The following is a 19,522-nucleotide window of genomic DNA, read 5'->3' as shown; positions in this document are numbered from 1 at the left end:
TCTTCAAGTATAGAAATGGAAATAATAGTACCTACCCCATGGGCCTTTTTGACAGTTAAGTCAGTTCAGTAGTGTCTGAAGTGAAAGTCGATCAGTCGTGTCTTGGCTCTTCGGGACCCCATGGACTGTAGCCTGCCAGACTCCTCTGTCCATGGAATTCTCCAGGCAAGAATATTGTAGTGGGTAGCTGTTCCCTTCTCCAGGGCATCTTCCCAACCCAGGGATCGAACTCAGGTCTTCCACATTGCAGGCGGATTCTTTACCACTGAGCTACCAGAGAAGCCCAAAGCAAGAATACTGGAGTAGGTTGCCATTTCCTTCCCCAGGGCATCATCCCAACCCAGAGGTCTAACCCGAGTCTCCTGCACTGCAGGCGGATTCTTTACCACTGAGCCACCAGGAAAGCCCTAATAGTGTCTAACAAATAGTGAATCCTCAGTGTGTATTACAAATTTCTTTCACTGTTCTTTTCCTCATTTCTATTATTATGGTAACTATAAATCCTATGTCCTTTCAGACGCATTGATTTTTTTTTCTTTTTTATATCTGCTGCTGTGAGAAAATTATATTATCTAACAGTTTTTTGAATAATTTTTACCTATTTCCCAAAGCATACCAACTATAATGCAATTTTTAATGTTTTTTCTATGTGCTAATTTATTCAGTAAACATTATTGAGTTTCCAGTATATGCTCTTTCATTTCATACTTATGAGAAAGATCAAGTCTCCATTATCTTGCCATTACCGCTAATATAATGTTCTTATGCTATAAATATGCGTGTATAAATTCAAAGAGTATAATTAGTTGTTCCTTGGGTAGGTGTTAGAGATAATTTCATAGAAGGGGAAACATTTGATCAAGACCTTAAAAGATACAATGGTATTAAACAGGTGATAAAAAGTGGTGGCAAATTGAGGGAATACAACCAAACCTAGAGAAAAAGGTGTGGAAGAAGTAGTATGTGGGATTACAGGAGAAAATGAAAAATGGGGGCCCTTTTCCTTTGGCATCTTTGCAGTTCTGCCTACTACGTCTACATGTGAAAACGTTAAGATTTCAAATATACACCCTTTGATTCTCTGCCCTGGTATCTTTTACTACATATGTAAAACCACTCCATGCTCTTGGCCAGAATACTAAAGTTATTGGCTTTTTCCTGCCAACATCATATTCACAAGTCATATGAATTATAGTTATTTCATCTAAGAGGCGCTACCTATGTGCCTTCCAGTTTTGATCTGCTCTACCAGCAAATAAGAAGTAAAGGGCCTCTTGATGAAAGTGAAAGAGGGGAGTGAAAAAGTTGGCTTAAAGCTCAATATTTAGAAAACTAAGATCATGGCATCTGGTCCTATCACTTCATGGCAAATAGATGGGGAAACAATGGAAACAGTGACAGACTTTATTTTCTTGGGCTCCAAAATCACTGCAGATGGTGACTGCAGCCATGAAATTAAAAGATGCTTGCTCCTTGGAAGAAAAGTTACGACCAACCTAGACAGCATATCAAAAAGCAGAGGGGACATTACTTTGCCAACAAAGGTCTTTTAGTCAAAGCTTTCGTTTTTTCCAGTGGTCATGTATGGATGTGAGAGTTGGACTATAAAAAAAACTGAGTGCCGAAGAATTGATGCTTTTGAACTGTGGTGTTGGAGAAGACTCTTGAGAGTCCCTTGAACAGCAAGGAAATTCAACTGGTCCATCCTAAAGGAGATCAGTCCTGAATATTCGTTTGAAGGACTGATGCTGAAGTTAAAACTCCAATACTTTGGCCACCTGATGCAAAGAACTGACTCATTTGAAAAGACCCTGATGCTGGGAATGATTGAAGGTGGGAGGAAAGGGGGATGACAGAGGATGAGATGGTTGGATGGCATCACCGACTCAATGGACAAGAGTTTGAGTAGTCTCCGGGAGTTGGTGATGGACAGGGAAGCCTGGTGTGCTGCAGCCCATGGGGACGCAGAGTTAGACATGACTGAGTGACTGAACTGAACTGAACTGACCAGTGTTTAGTGTGGAGAATGGAGAAGAAGATTCTTGGGAATCTGAGATCTCAGTGTAATCGGATGGGAGGTAAACCCCATCTCAACAGCTGTCCTTCTTCATCACCTCTATGCTTTTCCATAAGAAGCTTTTCCTCTTCAACACAATAATCCTCTTGATTATTTCTTTCTCCTTCTTACCCTCTCTTCCTTCCTTTTTGCTTCCCTCCTTTTACTTTGCCTTTCCCCCCATATTTTCCCAAACTAGTATTTCATGTCCACATGCATCTGGCCTTGTGTTAGGGACTGAGAATACAGGTTTAAATAAGACTTACTCTCCTCTGAAGTCTAGAGGAGAAAGGTGAGTGAGTCACTATGAACGTGTGATGTAATAGGTGCTATGATAAGTGCTGTGGCAACGTTGAGGAGGGTGGACCTGTTATTTGCTGCCACAGTAGTGCTGCATGACAAAAAGCCACAGAACGTCAGTAGTAAAACCTCAGCACACGTGTTTATGTCTGGGACAGTAGATTATGCAGCTCCCCTACTCTTGACTGGTTCCTACCATCTGACTGGTCTCAGGTGCCTCTGCTGGGAGACCTGGACGGACTCAGCTCTGCTCCCTTTTTCTCTAGTCTGCCAGCACGCTAACTAGCCTGGGCACATGTTCATAGCACTGGCAGTGTACAAAGAGCACAACTTGAAATGTTTAATGCTTCTTAACCTCTGCTGGCTAATATCCTGTTGGCCAAAGCATACAACGTGATTGAGCTCAGAGTTCTAGTATAAAAGTACTTGAAGTTTCTTAGCAATGGGAATGGTTATAGTGTGTGGTAAAGATAGGGCTATCAATGCAATATACCACAGAGGAGCATCTAAATTACATGGGGATTAGGGAGAACTTCCCAAGGATGGTACCCCTTGAACTACATTCTGGAATAATTATTTGAATGAAAGAAGAATCAGAGGCCAGAGAGAACATCACTTACTGGGCCAGAAGATGTGAAGCTCATTGTATGGTCAGCTCTCTTCAAATAGTTTTGATATGTCACATGGGAACAAAGAATGCATGGCTGGAAGTAAGGCCAGAACAAAAGGCAGAGTCAGATTTCAAAGGTTTTTACATACAAAGCAAAGAATTTTGAAAGTTGTAGGATCCTATGATGGTTTAACCCTAGGTGGTAAGTTGTATTTTATTGATATTGTTACTGTGTGTGTGTGTTAGTCGCTCAGTTGTGTCTGACTTTTTGCGACCCCATGACTGTAACCTGCTGAGCACTTCTGTCCATAGGATTCTCCAGGCAAGAGTACTGGAGTGGGTTGCCATAACCTTCTCTAAGGGATCTTTCCAACCCGGGGACTGAACCTAGGTCTCCTGCATTGCAGGCAGATTCTTTACCTTCTGAGACATCGGAGAAGCCTTAGCTATTTTTATTTGCTTCTATGGAACTACTCCTCATGAAGATACTTAATAATATATTGGCTGATAGTTGGTACGTTTTCATTAATACTTTTCACACATTTATAAGACTGCACATTATTTATTGTAAGCTACTAGAAATATGGACTAAGATTTTAATAATGTTATTTATTTAAAGAATAACTTTCACTGATAATGTGTGTAAATATCTATAAAAAAGGATCTTCTTTATACATGCCAAAATGTTAAGGTGAAGCCAAAAGATCATTTATTATATCCTATTTATTTATTCTCACGAGAATTGTTATATATAATTGTCCTAACAATTTTCACTGTTACTTTTTTATCCATATTCTTGAAAACAGACTTAAAATATGTTTCTTCTGGGCACACCAAGTTTCATTTTGATTTGAGGAAAATTGTGGAAAGTAGAGATAAAATTTTTCTTAATTTTGTCAGAACAAAAGTGACTGATCATTGGCCAGTTTACATATTCAAGAAAGTCAGTTGTCTTATACACTTCCTGATTGAAACTGAAGCCCTTTGTGAGGGAGCAAATGGAATGTATTATGCACTGCAACTGGAATATATTATGTATTTTCCTGTTGGCAGTCATGAATATTTGCACAATTAATTTCTGAGTTGCTTAATTGGTAATATAACAATTTTGTACTGTTTTCTGTATTTTTTTAATTTACAGATTTATTTAGTCAGTATTATAGTATATGAGACTGAAGCTATTGTTTGGGGCGATAAATTAAATCCTGGAAATAAAAGTACATTAGGAGTGAGATTATTTACAACAGTGGTATTAATTACTACCAGGTGGTTTTTCTAGAATGCTATTTAAGGAAGTGTAATTAAGTTATAATTTTGGCACAAGTTTACTTCATTTAAAAATATGAAGGGGGAAGGGAGATTTCTAGTCATTACTCCCTTGCGAATTAGACATCAATCTCAGTAAAAATTCTGGGATCTGTAATGAGTAGGAACCTACATGAATTAACAGTTCATACTGGAGTAAAAATAATTTCCTTTCCTGATAGAGTAATGCCATGGCAGTAGAGTACAAAATTTCAAGAAGATGTTCTTATGGATAAGATGGAGAATAGTCCAGACAAAGGCAGCTTGATAGTTGGTTCAACTCTTGCTGGCTCACAAGGCGTTCTTTAGTGAATCTTTTGTCTCAGGGATATCTCTTAGATTACAGGACTTGATATTTGGCTTATGACTTGTTAAACACTTAGAGGTTTTCATTCCTTTTGTTTATTTAAAAATTTTGGAACCTTTTCAATCAAATGAAATCATCTTGGATAGGACCTCCGTGTATCAGTTACATAAATGCCTAATTGCTCTGATTCAAGTGAGGATTGGAAGTGCTGGTAATGGGAAAAGCCTTTCCAAGGATATGCCCCTTAAGTAGAGACCTAAATGATAAGAAATGGGGAATCCTTAACCTTGAAGAACAGTAGAGGGGGGTTCGAGGTTTCTTTGGGTAGATTAGTGGTTACCTAGGGCCAGGGATGGGAGCGGGGATTAACTGTAATTTGGCAGGAGGCATCTTTTTGGAAAGATGGAAATGTTCTAAGACTGAATTATGATGATGGTAGTACAACTCTGCAGATTTACTAAAAATCATTGAATTGTACACTTTATATGTGAATTTTATGGTGTAAAAATGGTATCTCAATTAAACTATTTAAAAAAATTCTACTTACCTGAAAAAAATTTTTAAGTAAACTTTTGTCATATTTTTGAAAAACCTGTTATATAAAAGATAGATTGGATATTTTATCTGGTTCTTGATTGCAAAACTAAGCGCTGTGTATGGAAGTGAGCAAATAGAACCACGCTTACTGTAAGAAATGTCTCTCCAAGATGGGGAGGGACCGGCATAGTGATAGGGGGTTGTTGCATCTTTCAGAGGTTTCAATGGCATCATTCATGTCAGGCACAGGTAAAGCACTCAGGAGATGTTTACTGTTCAAAGAAAAATAGATTCAAGTACATATGTGTATAGTGTGTAATGTGCATTTGTGTGCATTTGTATAACCATGTGTGAGAAAGCAAATGTGCTAACGTGTTAACAGTGATAATACTAGCTGAAGTTTTAGGTGTCCATTGTACTTTCATTTCAATTTTGCTGTTGACTTGAAATCTTTCCAAATAAAAAGTGGGAAAAAGAGAGCATAAGGGGTCAGGCTCACATGGTCATAAAGCAGTCTTTCTCAACACTGTGTGATAGTGTTATGAGACCACTGTTCAAATTCAGTATCTGAAATAGAGAAAACTAGATTTATTTTTATGACCACAGTGGAGAGAGGTATATATGCTGGTCCAGCACAGTCCTCAGCAGGGAAGATGGCTGACCTTATGTAGAGTTTTGGGGACGCACGAAGTTCAGGGATCAGTGTTGTCCTGGAGGCTGACGTCCTGGAGGCTGACGTCATCTGTAGACGAGGTTGCTCAGATGAGACTGATATGCATTGGTTGGCACATTAGAGGCAAGTTGAGTTTATTCCTAATTGACTTTGAGAAGTGAAGACCTGCCACTGTTAGGTGACCTGGTGAGTTTTAATCTGATTCTGGTGGCTCCTTACCATAGCTACAGAGAAATCCTTAGTTTGTGGTAACTTTAAAAATTCTCAGCTGGGGTAAATTTCAGTGCCTAATGTTGTTGTTGTTCAGTCACTAAGTCATGTCCTAATCTTGGCGACCTCATGGACTGTAGCACACCAGGCTCTTCTGTCCTCCCCTGTCGTCCATTGAGTTGGTGATTCCATCTAACCACCTCATCCTCTGCCCGCCCATTCTCCTTTTGCTGGGTCTTTCCCAGCATCAGTGTCCTTTCCAGTCGGCTCTTCGCCTTAGGTGACCAAAGTATTGGAGCAACAATCCTTCAGCAACAATCCTTCCAATGAATATTCAGGGTTGATTTCCTTTAGGATTGACTGGTTGGAAATCCTTGCAGCCCAAGGGACTCTCAAGAGTCTTCTCCAGCACCACAGTTGTGTACCACACAGTGCCTAACATAGAGAACCGCAGTGAGCATCTATCGAATAAGGGATTAAATGAGACAAACCCAACTACTTGTTATTATCAGCACCATCACTTCCTTGTTTAAAATTGAGCAGCCTTGCAGTTCTAGCACCTTAGCCTGCAGCATATTTGGATCCCATCACTGAAGTTCTTAAGTCATACTAGACTCTTTCTGCTTATGTCAGTGTTGCCTAAATTGATTTTCAATGCTTTATTACTAAGTGGGCTTAGAAAAATGATTACGTACACAGTAAATACATTAAAAACCAAAAGTTTCTTTCTTCCAGAACTCTTCAGAGTATCTAAAATAGGAACATGCATTGCAAATCTAGAGAAGAATAAAATACAAGTTATTTCATAAATTTATTTAACTACAGATTACTATTTTTCTGGGCAACATCAATTTGGGAGATGCTGGAAACAGTGTGCCACATTTTGCTAGTTATTTTAATATCTGTATGGTACAAAATTCTCTTATCTTTAAGTGACCATCTTAGAGCATGTAATTCTCAAGTTTACTATGGCTAATGCCATAGGCAAAATCTCTTTAACTTTCTTAAATCTCTGATACCCCAGTCCATGAAATATGCTTGGAAATTTGGGTGAAATTTGTTATTATGCTGTGTCTATATCCAATCTTATAGAAAGTTAATTTTTACTGTTACATTTCGGCAATTATAAGAGTTAAATCCTTGTGTGATTTAATGTTTCAAGAGCCTAAGGGACTAAAAATAACTTGCTTGAAGTTATTACATATCTCTCTAAAAGCTTCAGAAAATTAGTTTTATAAAGTAATTGACCTAAATTTCCTTTATATTATTTTTGTTAATCATAATCTTCGATAAATGAGCATTGAAGGTTAAGTTGTCTAATTTGTTACAGTTTTTATACATTTAACATGGTATTGCAGAAAAAGAATTTTGGACGAAATAACCTGTAAGTGGATTTGTGACCCTGAGATGGTTATTTAACCTCTCTGACCTTTATTTTCCCTCTCTTTAGAAAAGATGGACTCAATCTTTTAGGTCCTTCGCTGACCTAACATGCAAAGATTGGTATACTTCTCATTCATTCTCTTTTTTGTCCTGGAATAAGGAGTGCTTAAAATCTGTCGCTTTATGCTGTTGTGCATTTGAGTTTGAATACAGGGCTATTTGCTTCTTCAGAATGCAGGATATGTGAGAGAAACTGCTCTGTGGATTGTTAGAAGAAATTCATATAGATATGAGGCCATTTTCATAAACTTCCTCAGAGGCACAATTCTATGCCTCATGCCCTCATAACTCTAGAGGAGCTTTCCTAGGTGAGCATTTGGTTTTAACCTAGGTTTCTGATTTTTTTCTCTTTCCTATTTCTTAAAAGCCATTTCTTTCACATGTCAGAAACTAATAAATGTCCATTTTGATATTTCCTGTCTCCCTTCTGGTGTCTACATGTCCCATTTCCTCGTTCTGTTCTATGCTTTCTTTTTTCCTTTGTCATCTTTTTATCATATAAGCCATTTACTAAGTAATTTATCATGTATATTGTTTGGTATCCCTTCCTCATTGGAATGCAAACTCTACTCATTTTTTTAACCTATTTTGTTCATCGATGTATCCTAAGCAGGTGGAACAGTGCCTGTTACATTCAAGGCACTCAGTAAATACTTGTTGATTGGGTATTAATGCCTATAGTAATGAATACTTGTAGGTTATTTAAATGCTTTTTCAAAGGTTTAGCCTGTATTAACTTTTACTTTAAACAAATGTATGTATTTGTATATCTTTTTCCCTATCAGTATTGTAAATTTCACATCATAATGAAAATTTCATAATCTTTGCTTTTCTTATTTCTTAAGATGTTGTTGTTTAGTTGCTAAGTCGTGTCTGACCCTTCGCAGTGCCTTGGACTGTATAGCCCACCAGGCTCCTCTGTCCATGGAATTTCCCAGGCAAGAATACTGGAGTGGGTTGCCATTTCCCTCTCAAGGAGATCTTCTCAACCTAGAGATCAAACCCACGTCTCCTACATTAGCTCTTTACCACTGAGCTACCAGAGAAGCCCATTTATCTTAAGATATTTATACTTACTTCATGGAAGGTTATAAAATCCTAAAAATAATTCTCAAAGTTCATTTTAGTTATATGTGAATATATGCTAAACTAAAGGACAAGAGCATGGATATTGAAAATCAAGCAAGGAATGGAAAAAGATCATATCTAGAAAAACTGTTGTCTTACCTGTTTGATTATTTTAATTTATTTGTCACTTTGGCTTTCTCAGAGCCATTGCTAATTGGATTCATTTCTTCTGTTGGAAAACAGGTAGATAATCTCATAGAGTTATAAAGGTTAGTGGTATTAAAAATTGAAGAGTAAGGAGAATTTGCATGTGTTTATGACTGTCTGATTGCCTTAAATGACTGCTCATGGTCAAACTTCTGTACTTTTTTTTCCCCCCCGTTTGGACAGAGGATAAATCAGTCTCAACAAATATTGGGTAAGAATGACATAACAGTATGATGTCTGTGTTTGCATGTGCTGTCTGGTGCCAGGTTAGCTGACTGGAGTGTATGCTCGGGCTCTAGCCTGCTATTCACTCTAATTCCAGTTAGGAGAAATTCCTGGGTATTATAGTAATACCTAGCCTATAAAAGTATAATCAAATAAGTGGTTTGAAGAGAAAAAGGAAACTTTCTTTTGGGGACAGAAAGTCACCCAGGGCCTTCTAATACCGAGCAGTAGTCACAGTGGTCCATTCCAAAGTAATGTCGATTACCTGAGGTAGAAAACGTTCAGAAAACCAGAAGTAATTAAAAAAAAAAAAAAAGCATCTAGCTCCCAAGACCACAGCAATTACTTAACCACAGTATCCAGAATAATTTAACCACATTAGAGTTTGTAGCCAGTGGTAAGTACTGAAAGCAACTCAGCATCCAAAAAGACGCACACACGGCAGTAAAGAAATGTCTCTTTGTCCTTTTAGGTTTGGTTCCTGGATCTTTATGAGCAGATCTGCCTGTGGGCCTGGTGTTCTTCTGGACTGCTCTAGCAGGCTCTCTGTCACAGATTTTTACTAAACTTACCTCCTTGGCTTCTTTTTCAGACCCTCCTCCCAACCCCCAGCTTTACTGAAGTATAATTGACAAAATTGTAAGCTAAAGTGTCCAGTGTAATGCCTTGACAGACATACAAATTGGGAAAGGATCTCTTTAATCGAAGAATCTCTTTAATTAGAACTTACTCAGTCCTGTTCTTAATCAGGGCTTGAAAATTTGAAAACAAGTATTTTAGACTCAAAAGCTGACCCTGTCAAATATACTAAAAGTGAATAATATAAAACTCTGTGATACTTTCCCTTAATATAGGCACTCCTTTGTTTTGTTTTTATTCTCTTTTAAGGGGGCAGTGGAATGCTTCTTGGAAATTATTTCCACTTATAGGACAAGAATAAATTGTAGCTTTATTGCTCTTCCTCCAATTATTTTTATTTGTTTATTTCATTCTGTTACCCATTCAAATTTTTTTCTTCTTTTCTTAATTTCATGATTTTTGCCCAGTTTACTCAGTTTAGTAAGATTTAACTTTCTTACAAGAGTTATAAAAGTGATTTTCTTAAAATATAATTTTCTTTCAATTCTTAAAGATAGAAGTTTGAAGGATTTAAGGCTTATAGTCCAAAGTAAATATCTGAAAACGAATCTTAAAAATCATTGAATCCAGTCCCCTCCTTTCATTGTTGAGGAACCGAGGTCCCCAGAAATGTTACTTGCCCGAGGTTACAGTACTTCTTAGCCACAGAGTAGGAACCAGAACCAGGTCATCTAACTTTCAGTCTAATTTCTTTTCATCATAACTGATTGCCTCTTCTTTGTAGCTGATGACCAGGATGTAGTGGGACTTTTAGCTGCATTATTATAATCTTCCTAATTGGGTACTGGCCATATGAATTGTATCTGTTTTTTCTCGGCTCACATCTCTGGCCCCTCATTCAGCTGGGTGCTGTTTCTTCTTTGAGTGGAGGCAGTGACTACAGTGACATTCATCTGGGTCTCTACTCCTCCCCCACTGACTACATGAACTTAGTCTTCAACTCCACAACATGGAAAAACTTAATCTCCAAATGAGGGGGTAAATTCCCCACATGCTTTTTTTGGGACTCTAAAACTAAAATAATAAGATAATTGTTTGAAAGTAAATAGTATGCAAACTCTATGTATTATTCATTCATTGCCTTAAAAAATAAAATTTTCTGGCTTTTAGTATTAATTAAGCTGATTTATTTGGTAGAAAATAATTTGCAAAATCCCTGTCTCAGGCAAACTGGAAGTGTTGGTAAAGCTAATAATTTATATGTTTTTTTTAAACTTTTCGTTTTGTATTGAGGTATAGCCGATTGTGGTAGTTTCAAGTGAACAGCAGAGGGACTCAGCCATACGCATCCATGTATCCAGTCTCCCCACCCCTCCCCCTCCTATCCAGGCTGCCACGTAACAGTGAGGAGAGTTCCCTGTGCTATACAGTACGTCTTTGTTGGTTATCCATTTTAAATATAGCAATGTGTACATGTCCATCCCAGACTCCCTATCTCTTACCCTCATACTTCATATCAGCAACCATAAGTTCATTCTCTATTTATATCTGTTTTTAATCAGAGCAAATTTTTTTTCTCATTTTAATAAATAAAATAATTGTTGTTGTTTAGTTGCTAAGTTTTTACTGACTCCTTTGCAATCCCATGGACTGTAGTCTGCCAGGCTCCTCTCTCAGTGGAATTTGCCAGGCAAGAATTCTGGAGTGCGTTGCCATTTTCTTCTCCAGGGGATCTTTCTGACCCAGAAACTGAAGCCATGTCTCTTGCGTCTCCTGCATTGGCAGGTAGATTCTTTACCACTGGGCCACAAGAGAAGCCCAAATAAAATGATACTTACTTAAAAAATACTGTTTGATCCATTTTTACCTCTTTGAAATCTCTCTTTTGTGTTTGTGTTATGCTGTGTCATTGTACTAATATTACATGTATATTTGTGTGACTTAAAAAGGATAAATATACGCATTGTACATGCTTGCTGAAAAAGTTTGTTTTTCTTACAGTTACAGCTGTTAAATGAATTTGGTGTTAATGCTCCACATCATACATTGTTAATGAATTAATTATAACTTAAAACAATAATTAAGCACCACTAGATAGCTATTAGCATGACAGAAGTCCAAAACATCAAATACGAGACAGGATTTGGAGCAACAAGAACTCGTATTCATTGCTGATAGGAATGCAAAGTGGTACAGACACTTTGGAAGACACCTTGGCAGTTTCTTGCAAAACTAAACATGCTCTGATCATATGGTCCAATAAACACGCTCTTTGTTACTTACCCAAAGACCTTGAAAACCTTATACCAACACAAAACTTGAACGAATGTTTATAGCAGTTTTATTCAGAATTGCTAAAACTTGGAAGCTGCTAAGATGTCCTTTAGTAGATAAGTGTATAAACAAATCATGCTATATCCAAACAGTGAAATGTTATTTACTAATAAATGAAGAGTTATCAGGCCATGAAGGCATGAAGGAATGTTAAATTCATAATGCTACATGAAAGAAGCCAATCTGAGGGATCACATACTCTGTGTTTGCAACTATATGACATTTTGGAAAAGACAAAACTACGGAGACAGTGAAAAGATCAGTTATTGCTAGGGATTACAGAAGAAAAGGGATGAATAGGCCAACCCCAGTGGCTTCATAGTGAAACCATTTGTATGATAGTGTAATAGTGCATACATATCATTATACATCTGTCAAAACTAATAGAGAATCTCACGCAGAGTTACCCCTAAGGTAAACTGTAGACTCAAGCTAATAACAACTTATCAGTCAGTACTGGCTCACTAATACAAAATGCAAATAACAGGGGAAACTGGATGCAGGGAGAGATGGGGGGATAAAAGAAAACTCTCTGTAGTTTCCAGTTTGTTTTTCTTTAGCTGCTCTAAAAGCTGAAGTCTGCTATAATTATTTTAAAAAACAGAATTTAGAGTTGATTAGTTTTCAGCAGTTGGTAATAAGTGGATGTTAGGAGAATGGGTCTGTAGATAGATACATCATCAGATGTATCCATTTGCATAGGATCTGGAAGTTAGCCCAAGATTATGATACATAATAATGTATTAGAAATTTCAGACACATTGAGAGTGTATCACCAATACACTTGGGAAAATGTTGGCATAAGTTACTAATCAAAGATGTCCAATAGGGGTTAACATAGAGTAAGATAGCAAATATCTGGCATCTTCCTTCCTTTTAAAAAAACACATAATTTTTTTTAAACTGAGTGAAGTAAGCCAGAAAGAAAAACACCAATACAGTATACTAACACATATATATGGAATTTAGGAAGATGGCAATGACGACCCTGTATGCAAGACAGGGAAAGAGACACAGATGTGTATAACGGACTTTTGGACTCAGAGGGAGAGGGAGAGGGTGGGATGATTTGGGAGAATGACATTCTAACATGTATACTATCATGTGAATTGAATCGCCAGTCTATGTCTGACGCAGGATGCAGCATGCTTGGGGCTGGTGCATGGGGATGACCCAGAAAGATGTTATGGGGAGGGAGGTGGGAGGGGGGTTCATAAAAAAAAAAAAAAAATTTCCCATATAACTTATTTTTTAAAAGTCTATCCCACACTATGTTGGAAACCATGGATGAAAAATATAAGATATAATGTCCAAAAAAATAAAAAATAAAAAATAAACTGAGGTTAGAAACTACCGAAATAAGATTTCATTGTGTTTTTGGAAACACATAGTGACTGGAGTAATATTCGGTGTCTATTTTTAAAACTTTGTTTTCTGTATTTTGGAGATGTTTCTGTAACTAGTTCTTACTCTGTTTTACTCGGCACTGTCTAATAATAGTTGTTGTTTTTTTTTTTTTTACTTTAATAGATGTCTATATAAAGAATATCTCCCATTTTAGACTGTGTTAGGGTTACACATGACACACAAAAGTACTGAAAGGCTTAGTGGTAAGTTCTGCAGACTTTTTTGGAAAGGTGTCCCGTGGTTTTGTTCAGCATATGCCCTCCTCTGTCTAAGTGTACAGAATAAGAAGTATACATTCACCTCATGGATAGTCATGCTTCTTTCATACTTTCATTATGCAGTGGGAATTACAGAATCTGCTGCCCAAGTTCAGCTGCCCACTGAGACACTGTATTCTGGGATTGAATAAAAACCAGACCTGTTTGGGTGAGAAGGCAAGCCACTGTCTTGCTTGTTGTGACCATAGTTATTAAAGTTACATGAAAACTAAAATAGAAGCTTGTGTGTTACAGCAGTGAAGTTGCTGTAGAAGACCAAGGGAGAGACAACTTTTTCAGGAAAGTTTCCTGAAAGACCCTTAGTGGAAGCTTCACCAGCAATACTGGTGGTGTTATAGGCATCTAGGCAGTATGTGAAGAAATTGAGCATCAGACCCTTTTGCTTGGGAATAGTCCCAAGACAAGTCAGTCAAGGCATCAGTGAGTAGTACGATATAATGGGGGTAGAAAATAAAAAGATTTGTGTAAGTTTACCAGTTACTTTGATTCTGTCTTTAAGTGATTGAAAAATATTATATGTACTGTGCAAAAAGAGGTGACTATGGCTAGGTACCGGAGAAGGCAATGGCAACCCACTCCAGTACTCTTGCCTGGAAAATCCCATTAACGGGGAGCCTGGTAGGCTGCAGTCCATGGGGTTGTGAAGAGTCAGACATGACTGAAGTGACTTAGCATCAGCAGCAGCATGGCTAGGTACAATGGCTTTCATTTCTGTCTTACAAAAACCATTAGGACAATATCTAGCTTTCTATTTGTGGGGAAAAGAAGTGGGCAGAAGTAATATGAGAAAACATGTAAATTAAAGCTGGAGAACTAACAACCCTGAAAATTAAAATAATATATTCATCAAAGTCGCATCCCTAGTTATATCTTTGGCTGATTTTAGATACTTCACATGTTTATACTAGTGATGATCATTTTTAGAAGAAAAGTTTATAAAACCATGAGATAAAACTTGGTAATTATTTACACATTTTAATAATATAAAAAGTAGTTTAAAAATATTCTTTTTACTAGAGATGTGAATTGAATTCATCATTTTATCTTTGAGTTAATTATTTCCTTTTGATAGTTCAGTTCAGTTGCTCAGTCATGTCCGGCTCTTTGCAACCCCATGATGCAGTGTGCCAGGCTTCCCTGTCCATCACCAACTCTTGGAGTTTACCCAAACTCCTGTCCATCGAGTCCATCCAGCCATCCCCTGTCATCCCCTTCTCCTCCTACTTTCAGTCTTTCCCAGCATCAGAGTTTATCCAGTGAGTCAGTCCTTCGCATCAGGTGGCCAAAATATTGGAGTTTCAGCTCCAGCATCAGTCCTTCCAATGAATATTCAGGACTGATTTCCTTTAGGATGGACTTGTTGGATCTCCTTGCAGTCCAAGGGACTCTCAAGAGTCTTTTCCAACACCACAGTTCAAAAGCATCAATTCTTTGGTGCTCAGCTTTCTTTATAGTCCAGCTGTCATATCCATACATGACTACTGGAAAAACCGTAGCCTTGACTAGACGGACCTTTTTTGGCAAAATAATGTCTCTGCTTTTTAATAAACTATCTAGTTTGGTCATAGCTTTTCTTGAAAGGAGCAAGTGTCTTTTAATTTCATGGCTGTGGTCACCATCTGCAGTGATTTTGGAGCCCAAGAGAATAAAGTCTGTCACTGTTTTCATTGTTTCCCCATCTATTTGCCACGAGTGATGGAACAGGATGTCATGATCTTAGTTTTCTAAATGTTGAGTTTTAGGCCAACTTTTTCACTCTCCTCTTTCACTTTCATCAAGAGGCTCTTTAGTTTGTCTTCGTTTTCTGCCATAAGGGTGGTGTCATCTGCATATCTGAGGTTATTGATATTTCTCCCTGCAAACTTGATTCCAGCTTTTGCTTCATCCAGCCTGGCATTTCTTATGATGTTCTCTGCATAGAAGTTAAATAATCAGGGTGACAATATACACCTTTTTTTTTAAATTTTTTTTATTTTTTTTAGTTTTTTATTTTTTAAATTTTAATATCTTTAATTCTTACATGCGTTCCCAAACATGAACCCCCCTCCCACCTCCCTCCCCATAACATCTCTCTGGGTCATCCCCATGCACCAGCCCCAAGCATGCTGCATCCTGCGTCAGACATAGACTGGCGATTCAATTCTTACATGATAGTATACACCTTTGAAATACTCCTTTCCCAATTTGAAACCAGTCTGTTGTTCCATGTCTGGTTCTAACTGTTGCTTCTTGACCTGCATACAGATTTCTCAGGTCAGGTGGTCTAATATTCCCATCTCTAAGAATTTCGCATTGTTTTCTGTGATGCACACAGTCAGAAGTTTTGGCATAGTCAATAAAGCAGAAGCAGACATTTTGATAACTTTGTACTTTTGTGTGAGATTTCAGTTAACTTAAAATAAACAAAGAGAAACTTTGTTTAGGCAGTCCAAACAATTAAATATTGAATATGTCAGTGAACATAAAAGAAGCCTTTTGCCTTTGTGGAGCTTATCCTCTAATGGGGACTTTTCGTGCTCTTTCTCTTCTGTTGGTTTGTTTGTCCTTTTACCAGTAGCACACCATCTTTAATTCCTCTGGCTTTATAGTAAGTCCTGTAGGCTATCTCCTCCCACTTTATACTTCAAAAGTGTCCTGGGACTTCCCTGGTGGTCCAGTGGTTAAGAGTTCACTTTCCAGTGGAGGGGTTGTAGGTTTGATCCCTGGTTGGCGAGCTAAGATTGCACATGCCTCGTGACCAAAAAATCAAAACACATAAAACAAGCAATATTTTAATAAACTCAATAAAGACTTTAAAATAGTCCACAGAAAATAGATATATATATCTCTTGACTATTCTTGTCTCTTGACTCTCTCACAGAAAGTTTAGAGTCAATTTATATATATTTTAATTGTATTTTGTGCTTTTGTGTGCTGTTTCCCTCAGCTTTATTAAGATATGATTGATATATTATGTAGGTTTGAGTCTATGTTGATTTGATACACTTGTTTACTACAAAATGATTACCACCATAGCTTTAGCTCACACCTCCATCACATCACACAATTACTATTTCATTTTTGTGGTAAGAATATTTAAGACTCACTCTCTTTTAACTTTTAAGCATGCAATATAATACTGGGTCACATGTTATATGTTACATTCTAAGAACTTATTCATTTTATAACTGGAAGTTTATACCCTTTAAGGATCATTTCCCTATCTCCCTCGCTCCCAACACTCCATTATTTGCTTCAGTGAGTTCATTCTGCCTTTGTGTTAATTATGCTATGTAGATGCTCTTATAATTGAAAAACTTGCTGTCTTGTATTTATTGAAATAATTTGTCTCCCCATTATTTTGAGTTTTCTTTGTAGATATTCAGATTATATGAATAAAAACAATTTAGTTTTTTCTTTGCAGTGCTCATATAGTTTAAATTTTTTCTTGCCTTATGTTGTAATTGTAATCTTAGTATTATATAGACTAAAAGTGGTAATAGTGGGAATCCTTATGTTGGTATGAATTTCAGAATGTTTGAATGCTTCTGAGTATGTTATTTCCTATCTGGTTTTTGGTAGATTCTCTTCATCAGATTGAGAAAATTCTTTTTATTCCTCATTTGTTAAAATCTTTATCATAAAGAATTGTTTAGTGATTTTCCCACGTTTATTGAGATGATCATTTAGATTTTGTTTTCAGATTTTATATAGTTAATTGTATTAAAAAATTTATGGTTTACTCTTGTTTTCCTGACAACCAAAAGAAGTCTGCTCAACAAAGCAATCCTTCAGAATTGAAGGAGAGATGAAGAATTTCCAGGGAAGTAAAAGTTGAAGGAGTTCATAACCACTAAACTAGCCTATAAGAAATGTCAAAGCAACTTCATTGATACTAAACGAAAGGATACTAGTTAGTAGTAGTAAAATATATAAAAGTACAAATTCTACTGGTTAAATTCAGAATACACAAATGTTTTAATGGTGGGTAAATCAGTTATACATCTAGTATGAAGGTTATAAGACCAAAGTAGTAGAAATAATAACTACAGTAATTTGTTAATGATACACAAACTAAAAAAATGTACACTGTGAAACCAAAAACATAAAATGTGATGAAAGCGTGAAAGTGTTAGTCACTAAGTTGTGTCCCACTCTTTGCGACCTCATGGACTGTAGCCTGCCATGCTCCTCTATCCATGAAGTTCTCCAGGCAAGAATACTGGAGTGGGTAGTTATTCCCTCCTCCAGGGGATCTTCCCGACCTAGGGATCTAATGAACCTGAGTCTCCTACATTGCAGGCAGATTACCATCTAAGCCACTGGGGAAGCCCCAGAATGTGATGAGGGGAGGCTAAAACTACAGTATGAAGACCTGAGAAACAGTAGAACTGATGGTGTCCCAGTGTGTTCAAAGGCAGTCAAAGACCAGTGTCTCAGCTTGAAGGCAGACAGAGAAGTTGAGTTCTTTGTTACTCCTCTCCTGTTGTATTCAGTCCTTAACAGAGTGGATGATGCCTGCCCACATTGGAGACGCCGTCTGCCTTACTCAGTTTAGTGACTCATATGTTAATTAACCTCATGCATAAATAACTGCAAATACATATCAAACTAATGTTAACCAAATATCTGGGCACTTAATGGTCCAGTTAAACTGAAACGTAAAATTAACCATCACCCATATCAACTTGGCACCCATATCTCCTTAAAATATACTTAGTCTCCAAATAAAGATAATAACAGGGTCACAATTGTGCCTAAGATGATACAGTTTCCAGCACACAGTTGAAATTGCACTAACCCCTTTCCTAGAAGATGAGGTTAAGTCCATGAGTGACATTAATACTTCTCCTTAATATTCCTAGCTTAAATACTATGATATAAATACTGTAAGTCCAACACATTTTATGTTACATGATGAGGGAGTAAGAGAGGGAAGGAAACAAGATATTTCCCTAACAACCACACAAAGAATTATTCACACACAAAAAAGTATTCATAACAAAATGATCGTTACAATGCCCTTTATGTAACTGGTTAGACGATTCTAGCTTGCATTAATGACTACCTTCTCCCACTTCCTATTCCGTATTCCCCTGCCTTTAGCAAGCACCTCAGCTAGCTGTGGTTCTTTAACTGGTGGAGACCCAAACCGTCATTCTTGAAGGATCTGAGGTATTAGTAGTCCTTCCAGGATTGGGTTGTAGTTTTCCATTGACATTAATCACAGGGCATGGAAATTCTATGAGACATCCTGAATGATCTCCTGTATTCCAGACATACTCTTTCTTACCTCCACTGTGGAGTACCAGTCAAGTTTCCACTGGGGAGTCAGTATCGCTCACCCCTGCCAACCCAGTAACTCCTTCTTTGCCTGTTGATTCAGAAGCATGTGGAACCCAGGGTGACTCAGCTGCAGTCTTAAGTTTCATTCAATGGAATAATTGTTGTGTCAATGGAATAAATGTGAAAGCATTCCTCCCTCTGGAATTAAGACCTCTAGGCTAGCAACTCATAAGACCATGGGAACAGGAAGCAACAATTTTGCTAGTGGGTCTTTAGAAGTAATGATGAGTGGTGCCTCTCTCTACCACCCCTTAATTCCTAGACCTGTGAATTCTGTGTGTGGGAGAAACCGCACCATATATTGGATGCTGATTCATAGGCTGTATAGTCTTCTGGAAAACCTTACCTCTGCTCTACAAGGTATTACCACCTTACTGGCACTGTCGCTCAGCCTTCAAAAGGCCATTTCATCATTCTGTCAGACCAGCTATTTCATAATGGTAGGGAACATGTTAAGTGTGTGTGTGTGTGTGTATGCATGCGCGTGCGTTCAGACATGTCTGACTCTTAGAGACCCCATGGAGTGTAACTCCCCAGGCTCCTCTGCCCATGGAATTTTCCAGGCAATAATACTGGGATAGGTTGCCGTTTCCTACTCCAGGGGATCTTCCTGACTCAGGTATCGATCCTGCATCTCTTAACATCAGCAGGCAGGTTC

The 19,522-nt window shown here is 37.6% G+C and overlaps 1 protein-coding gene across 5 annotated transcripts in view; it reads left to right on the top strand.

Moving 5' to 3' along the window:
* Positions 1-19,522, top strand: part of SUPT3H (SPT3 homolog, SAGA and STAGA complex component) — a 401,575-nt gene that overhangs the window by 179,058 nt on the left and 202,995 nt on the right. The window lies entirely within an intron of this gene.

Source organism: Ovis aries, chromosome 20 (genome assembly GCF_016772045.2).
Source record: "Ovis aries strain OAR_USU_Benz2616 breed Rambouillet chromosome 20, ARS-UI_Ramb_v3.0, whole genome shotgun sequence".
Classification (NCBI taxonomy): domain Eukaryota; kingdom Metazoa; phylum Chordata; class Mammalia; order Artiodactyla; family Bovidae; genus Ovis; species Ovis aries.
Note: the sequence above shows the minus strand (reverse complement) of the source record. Positions and strands in the feature narration are given on the sequence as shown.